General features: G+C 36.0%; 1 protein-coding gene across 1 annotated transcript in view; it reads left to right on the top strand.

The window, feature by feature from the left end:
- Positions 1–2,688: 2,688 nt before the first annotated feature.
- LOC139736956 (twisted gastrulation protein homolog 1-B-like) overlaps positions 2,689–7,962 on the top strand; it is a 29,488-nt gene continuing 24,214 nt past the window's right edge. Inside the window, exon 1 of the mRNA XM_071647633.1 lies at positions 2,689–3,190. The gene's annotated coding sequence lies outside the window, so the exon portion shown is untranslated. The remainder of the gene's footprint in view (positions 3,191–7,962) is intronic.

Below are 7,962 nucleotides of genomic sequence, written 5' to 3'. Positions count from 1 at the left end.
ATTACAATACTCTTGTCACGCAGCTATCGACAAGGATTTTTTAAAATTCTTTATTCGAATTTCGTTCAATGCTACAAAATTCACATTAAAAAAATACATTTTACAAAAATAAAATGCATTATACACAAACATTGTACAGAAATATATCAATCTTTCATTATTACTCATTTAACCAAAAACGAAATCCGGTTTTTGTTTCTTTCTTTTTATTAAACACACATCTATTCTGGCAAAGTGCCCTCAAACGGGGACACGATGGTTTGCTCAAGACAATTGGGCACATTCCACCACTTGTTTCTTGAAAGAAAAAAAAAATCTTCGATATACATTTTTCTTTTTTTTTCTTCTTTTTGAAAAGCGACCAATTAAAAACCGAAACACCATCAAAAAAAAAAAAATAACACATCTCAGTTTAAAACACACACACACACACAGACACACACATGCACAATCATAAACAAAAACGACGGGTTCTTCCTCACAAAGCTGGGGTCGCGGTAAGATTTCTAATGTGAAGAGGAAGGCTGACTCCAAAGCAAAGTGACGTCTCAAATGAAATTCTATTTCCAGTATTACATATTTGTTTTCAATACAATTTCAAGGAAAGCAAACGAACAGTGTAGGCCTATTTACAACAATATTATAAACATACATTTCTAAAATTATTTGTTCGAAATAATTGTGGAAAAAGAGGCCCGCGTAAAAGGCAAGCTTGTAGAGATGTGGGCCACTCGATAAGTTAAACATACAGTTTAAAAAAGAAATGCATGTTGACAGTGTTCAAATAATCATTCATGCAGTTGATTCACAAGTCAGTATATCTTATATTCAACCACAAGGGGGAAAAGAATTGCGTCAAAGGCTTTATTTTTTCCATTAAAAAGAGATTAAAGGGATGGTACAATTTCGGTTAAGATGGGGCATAAGGTTTCCAACTTTTTTTTATGGTTTTTTTTTTAGATACTTAGAAACCACTTCTTGAAATGCTGAAAAGCATAATTCTAAGAGGAATTCAAGGTTTATTTGATTAAAATTGGTTTTAAAATGGCTGAGATATCCAAAACAGAGTTTGAATTCCTCTTATAATTGTATGCTTTTATGCATTTAAGTAGGCCTATCGCTCAAAAAGTTAAAAGCTGAATTCTCACCTCAACTAATACTATACCATCCCTTTAAATAAAAGATAATGGTTGTTTATATGCCCACAATAGATAATGTGTTATCTCAATACTTTTGTCTCCGTCACCCTCACCAATACAACCAACATCGATAAATGGCTAGGGAAACAGTTTGTCGATGTTTCACGTCATTACATTCTTCCTAAAATGAATGAATGACAATAAAAGCAGAGTTTCATGCTATCCCACAATGTCCCTTCTTCATTGTATCACAAATGTGCAATATTGCTATATAGACATTTTACGCTGTCAGCTAGATCATTTTGGTAATTTCCGTGTAGAACGGAAGACAAAGAAGAGAAGACTCTGATCGCAAAACGAGTTTTAACTCCATTCTTGTTATGTTTAGATTTATTTAGACATTTATAAATACACTTTGTAGTGAATATAATACGAAAAGATAAGACATTTCTAATCATAACTTGTTATGTTACAAGATTAGTGATGTATATCCACTGGAAAGGTTTTATTTTGCTTTATCTCTATCTTGTTTGCTTTGCCTGTTGGTGCAATTTTTTTTTTTTTTTTTGGTTGTAATCTTACAATGCAGGCTCTATTTGGGCTTCTTAGGGTATACGTGAAAAAGTACAATGATTTGATTTTTTTTTAAGTCGCATAAGCGTGACATGTAAACGTTTACTCTTCAGAATCTTTGCAATAGCCAGCTGCAGCAGCTGCTCGCAATTTTAATTTTATTTCTCAATTAAATCAAATTTCACTGCCGTGAGGGTTGGCATTCTGTGCACTGTTGTTCATTATGTCCTCATGGTATAAGAAGGAATTACGTTAAGGCAAAGTCCCATTAAATTTGTTTATGTGCTATTCCGTACCGTTTCGAAGTTAACTTTATAGTGACTGCATAACTAAAATCTACAACCAGAATTATCGCAGTTCATATCATATCAGACATAGAAAAGGAAATATATAGAATAGTTATGTTTCAGAAGATTATGTTTTCATAGAGCGCGAATGTTGGTTGTACCCGTAAAACAAATTAAGAACGGCATTAAAGTCATTACTTACAGCTTTGCAGTTAATTTCTGCTCAAAGAATGAGGATACAATAAATTTGTCCACACCCCCTTCCCCTAATACCAATGTGATCGTTGCTACGACCATAATCATTTGACGAGAAGGATACAAATTATCTTTATACGTTTTCATGCACAGGTAAATATTTTCTATGTAGGGCCTACTGGTCAATGCTTTCCAATAAAAAATAGTTTAGCGTAAAATTCCTTATGTGATCGTAAAAGTTAGAGCAAGTTAGTGTTCTAAGGCGCTGGAAAGAGTAGTAGGACCGGTGTAGTACTGTAGTTGGCAAGGTTTGAAATAGCGCCATCTACAGTTGCCGAGCACTTTCACTCAAACCAATGCAGTGCACGACCAAGAAGACCAATCCGATACGAGAGGCACAATGTAGCGTGCATCCCATGCATGTAATCAGCTGATCGCCCCCACAAAGTTGTGATGCAGTGCGTAGTGAGCGGTGCCAGTGGTGAGATGCAGAGTGGCTGAAGTGAGATTCGGCTAATGATCACGAGCGGTGGAGATGAAATGTTGTTTAACCCGAGCCTACGAAGGGATTTTTAACAGGATATACCTGTTGGGAAATATCATTGCGCCGAGTGTGTATTGTAAAAGGACACAAAGTGGAATTATTTTCGAAACGACGCGCGTCTATCGACTGCAATTCTGACTTAAATTTCTGACGCTCCTGCTGCCCATGCCTTGAGCCTTGTTCACGGATCTGATGCGGCGCTTGGATTCTTCTCCCGTCAACCCAGCGCCGGGCCGCTGGCGTTAGCTCACAGCAGAGCGTGGTGGTATCCGAAGTGAGCGTGACGCTATCGAAACAATTGACACTGAAAAAAATATCTGTTCCACTACTTTTCGCAGGAAACAGAAAAGAGGTGCATAAATTCACGGATATACGTTGTATTGCCGGCGTGACCGTCATTTTAAACGACTAGTGACTTGAAGGAGAAGAAGCTGTTCCATTATTCGTTTTTGGTAAGTCTACTAATTTTACAGGAACTGAAGTTTCTTTCAGGTGAACGAAATCAGGACAGAAAGGAATTACCAATTTGCAATGAGAAGAACCAATGAAACCATTGTGCAAGAGAGGAATGCAGTTCTTGTAAAATGAAGTAAGAAAGTGCATATGACTGTGATCATATTCCATGTAAATAGGGCCTATACTATATACCGACATCGTGTGTAACATCATGCATACTTAAAAAGATAGCAATCAGCCTTTTTCCAACCATCCATCTCTCAAAATCTGACAACTTAATGTAAAAGGTTTAGTTGTGACTTTACTTAAAAGTATTCGAATTTCTTGAGCTATTTCTGCAAAATAGTGTTCTTTTTGCATTCCATATAAAGGTCCATACATTTGTATGTATTTTGTTAAATTCTTTATGTCTTCGGTTTAAATCGCGTACTGTGTATTTAGCAATGTGCAAATTTAAGGGAATTGAATAATAAGAATTGTTGCAATTGCCTCTACATCACATGGATTTCTGAAGTAGAATTATGACTGCATGCAGTCAGTCTGAAGATTTCTGTGATAATGCATAAGATTTTATTATAAAATGAAAAGATTTTTTTTTTGTGTGTTAAGATGTAGGAATTACAATTAGTATTGAGTAGGCCTACTGGACAGTACTGATTTTTTTTTTTTAAGATGTAGGAATTACAATTAGTATTGAGTAGGCCTACTGGACAGTACTGATTTTTGTAAAAATGATTGTAAATTTACTTTTTATGTCAAGACATTCAAAAATTGATAGAAATCACATTGTGATTGTTTTATATTTCTTTTAGATTTATGATAAAAGGCAAAACAGATATAAACAGAAAGTACACTGTACTAACTTGGAAAGGTTGAAATGTGGTCTAAGTCATTCAGTTGGTGATTTTAAATGAAGATCATCTTTACCAGCCAGATAGACTTGAGAGGTTGTAAACTCCTTGAATATCAAAATAAGTACAGGAATGTGAAAATGTTTACCAGCATAAAACTGTGAGAAAATCCTCCAATGTGGCATTTATTGCATTCCCCATGCACCTAGTTGTAGTTGTACAATGTACTGTGTGAGGATTGATAGATAACACATGTATATAATGCACACACCTAAACTTACAGTGTAGATAATGAATAGTTACATTGTACAAGCGCTTAAATACAATGTAACAATTTGCTTACTTTTAAAAACAAATTTACCCTTTCAAACATACAGTGCAACAAATTGGAAAGGCAGTCTGAGTCGGGTCCATTTCTTCAGAAATGTTCCCTTTCTGATGTGTCGGTGATGTACACCCTGGCAGATCTAAATATAGTGTTACATTGTAATTGCTCATGCTTACTAAAAAACAACAACAGCAAACCAACAAGAAACAAGAATATAGGGGCAATACATGTACTGTACATGTATGATTCACCAGGCTGCACTTACGCAGGTGGTTGACCTCAATTACATGTTAAATCAAAATCAGTAACAGCAACGTCTTTTCTTTGTTTTTGTTTTTGGTTTTTTCCTTTGAACCGGTACCTGCATTCAGTGAATGTGCATTCTTTGATAAGATCAAATCTCCCAAAACTTCTTCCAACCCACAGACTAAGAGACATTTGTAGTGAATTACAATACTTAATCAAATTTGTCTTCTTAATGCCCAAGGATGTTATGTCATACAGGCATAAAAAGAGGCTCACCTTTGGAGAGGGGTTCATCTTTAAGCATATTAGTGCATTCAGAAAGTCTACTTATTTCAGCAAGGAAATTGAATAATCTGTTGTGGTTACTTGGGTCTCTCAATCTTACACAATTACAGCCAATTTGAGGTTATCCTTCGTCAAGGTACATAAGACTTCTGTGTGTGTGCCTTGTGCCTTGTGTCTTGTGCCCTGTGCCTACTGTACTGTATCTGTATGAATGAAAGGAGTTTTTTTTTTTTTTTTTTCAATTTGACAACTTTAATGGTGATGTTTGTTGAACACAGTGGTACGTTAGACAGGTGTTACAAATTTGAATTTTTACACTTTTCCAGCATTTGATAAGATTTAATCCAACTTGAATCTGATCTCTCATCATCAATTAATTCTTTCTTTTTTAGAGAGAGAGAGAGAGAGAGAGAGAGAATGATATTCACCTCCTTTGTGTTGTAGCTTAATGGTTTGACACACTATGTGAGATACAATTAAAATTTGTGTTTTAAAGGATATTATCAACAAGTGATGTACATTTGATATACAGCTGTACATGTAGTGATTGTGATTCTGTTAGGGAATTACAGTATAAGATAAAGAATATTAAAGGACAAGTTCACCTTCATAGACATGTGGATTGAGTGAATGCAGCAATATTAGTAGAACACATCAGTGAGAGTTTGAGGAAGATCTGACAATCCATTCAAAAGTTATGAATTTTTAAAGTTTCTGCTCAGTCATGGCTGGATGAGAGGACTACTATAGTTTGTGATGTCACATGAGTACAACGATATAAAGAAAGAATAAAGAAAATTCAACATATTTTCACTTTTCTCGCATAACAAAAGAACACTTGACTTCTCTCTTTCAGAGGGCAGGGGGAATTATATTACCCTTAACATATATATGTCAGTAACAAGTCGAAGAAATTTGCACTTTATTCAAAAAGTACAGTTTTGTGAAATTCTCTTTTTGTTTTCTTTATGTGGTTGTACGCATATGACATCATACACTGTAGTAGTCTTCTCATCCAGCAGTGACTACGCAGATACTTTAAAAATTCATAACTTTTGAACAGATTGTCTGATTTTCCCCAAACTTTCACTGATGTGTTCTACTAATATTGCTGCATTCACTCAATCCACATGTATATAAAGGTGGACTTGTCCTTTAAACTCATCAGGGAGAGGTAGTCTCTTCAATTGAAACCTTTACAATGAGGTAATTTGTGCAAGAGATTGTTCTGTGATGTAAAGTTGAAGATGAAGATGCTGTAGGTTCAAAAGAATTACTTCCAAACTGGTCAGATATTTTGCATACATTTGTAGATTATGGTATCCAGTAAGATATAACATGCTACGTGACGTGATGCTGGTAGCTGTCCAAACACGAAACCGACTTTACAGCCCTTGGCCACCCATTTCCTGCTCCCGTACTCCCAGCGTGGTGTCGCGGGGACTTACAAACTGTCCCCCGGGCACATTTGTTCAACATTACCTCAAGTCTCTGCCGCCTCGATGACGAGGAAGACGTCTCATGGCCTGGCCGGCCGTTGATAACAGAGGAAAGAGGATTCCTCCCCTCTCCACATCCCAGTTGCATCCCAGCCTGGTTTGGATAATGAAAATAAACTGGGAGTCAAGGTCCCTCTAATTGAAGCTGGATGTCCCATTTGTCTTGGGTACATGTAGGTATACAGTACTTGGGATGGTTGCACAAAGCTATGCACTTTTATTCCTTTGCTGAAATGGAATTTGCTTCTTATGTAAATCATCACAAATGCTGGAAATCAATCTTTTCTTTCCTTTCTGTTGTTTTGTTTTGCTTTTAATATTAGTTTTAATAATTTACAAGGAATAGTCCTTGGTTATAACACTGTAAATACAATGTATAAAGCTTTTTGAGATGCTTAGGCAGATCAGTGTTTGTAGTTTGTTTTTGGTACTTTATACTGCTGTTCATGTACTTCTCTCTCAGCTAGCTTTGACCATATTAATTCTCAACTGAGTAGTGAGTCATGTTACATACTGTATGCTCATTTTGATGTTGTTGGAAGTCAGCAAATGCTTTCCAAATATTATGGACGAAAGGTTTCACTGGAAACATTTTAAACATGTAGGGCTTATTATTTTGGCAGAAATATGACTTTCAAATGGACATTGGATTTTGTGTTCTGCATTTTAAAGTCATTCTGTTTCTATAGGCCTTGGAGTGTGATGGATTAAAACTACTGTATGCCTTTAATTTCCTTCTGTTTAGTTTGAATGCCCCAGGCACTTTCAAGCCATCAAGAGATAAGAACATGTTGCATATGACACATGTGGTGACCATGACTGCACTGGTGATGTATTTTGTTTTTTTGTTAGATGACTCGCCACTTTAAAGGCATAATTTACCATTTGCAGATGAAACAAAACCTCAGCTTTAGTGCTTCAGAATAGTTCTAAAATGTGAGTTAGGGATAGAAACAACCAATGTAAAAAAGTTGATCAGTTTAATTAGTGAAATTAAGTGTTGTTAAATATACCAATTATGAACAAGAGTTATGACAAAATTGTTTCTAGACTAAATTGTCTGCAGTTATGGTTTAGTGAGAAAATAGTGATATCTCCTTATATACAATTGTATATCTTAGGCTTTATCGCAACATTTTTATATGAAACGTGGATGTTTTGTGATACAACTGACCTACACATTAACATCAAATGTGATATCTCAAATATTTTTAAAATCACTGCTCCCAATGGTAAACTCTACCTTTAAGCTGCAGCGAGCCTGTTTCATGTTGGGAATTTTCCACCATTTTGTTCGAATGTGAGTTGATACGATGATGAGGGTCTTGGCCTTCTCATAAGAGCGAAGATGGATTTGACTGCATGTCGTTCAGGATGTCGCTTGTAGGTTTGACTTTCAGCCATCCAGAACTTACAGAGGTGCCAGTGAGACGGCGGGTCTCTCGAGCTAAGCGGAAAGGAAGCCACACGTGATGCATATGAGGAATTTTAAAAAGTAAACGGGAGGTGAGGGGGGTGGTGAAGGCTTTGGTTGGAAAAATAAGATGGGGATGGTCTCG

Source organism: Diadema antillarum, unplaced genomic scaffold, assembly GCF_040938485.1.
Source record: "Diadema antillarum isolate AM-2024a unplaced genomic scaffold, OU_Dant_1.0 scf00000028, whole genome shotgun sequence".
In the NCBI taxonomy this organism is placed as follows: Eukaryota; Metazoa; Echinodermata; class Echinoidea; order Diadematoida; family Diadematidae; genus Diadema; species Diadema antillarum.
The sequence above is the reverse complement of the archived record's forward strand: the minus strand, read 5'-3'. Positions and strand labels throughout refer to the sequence as shown.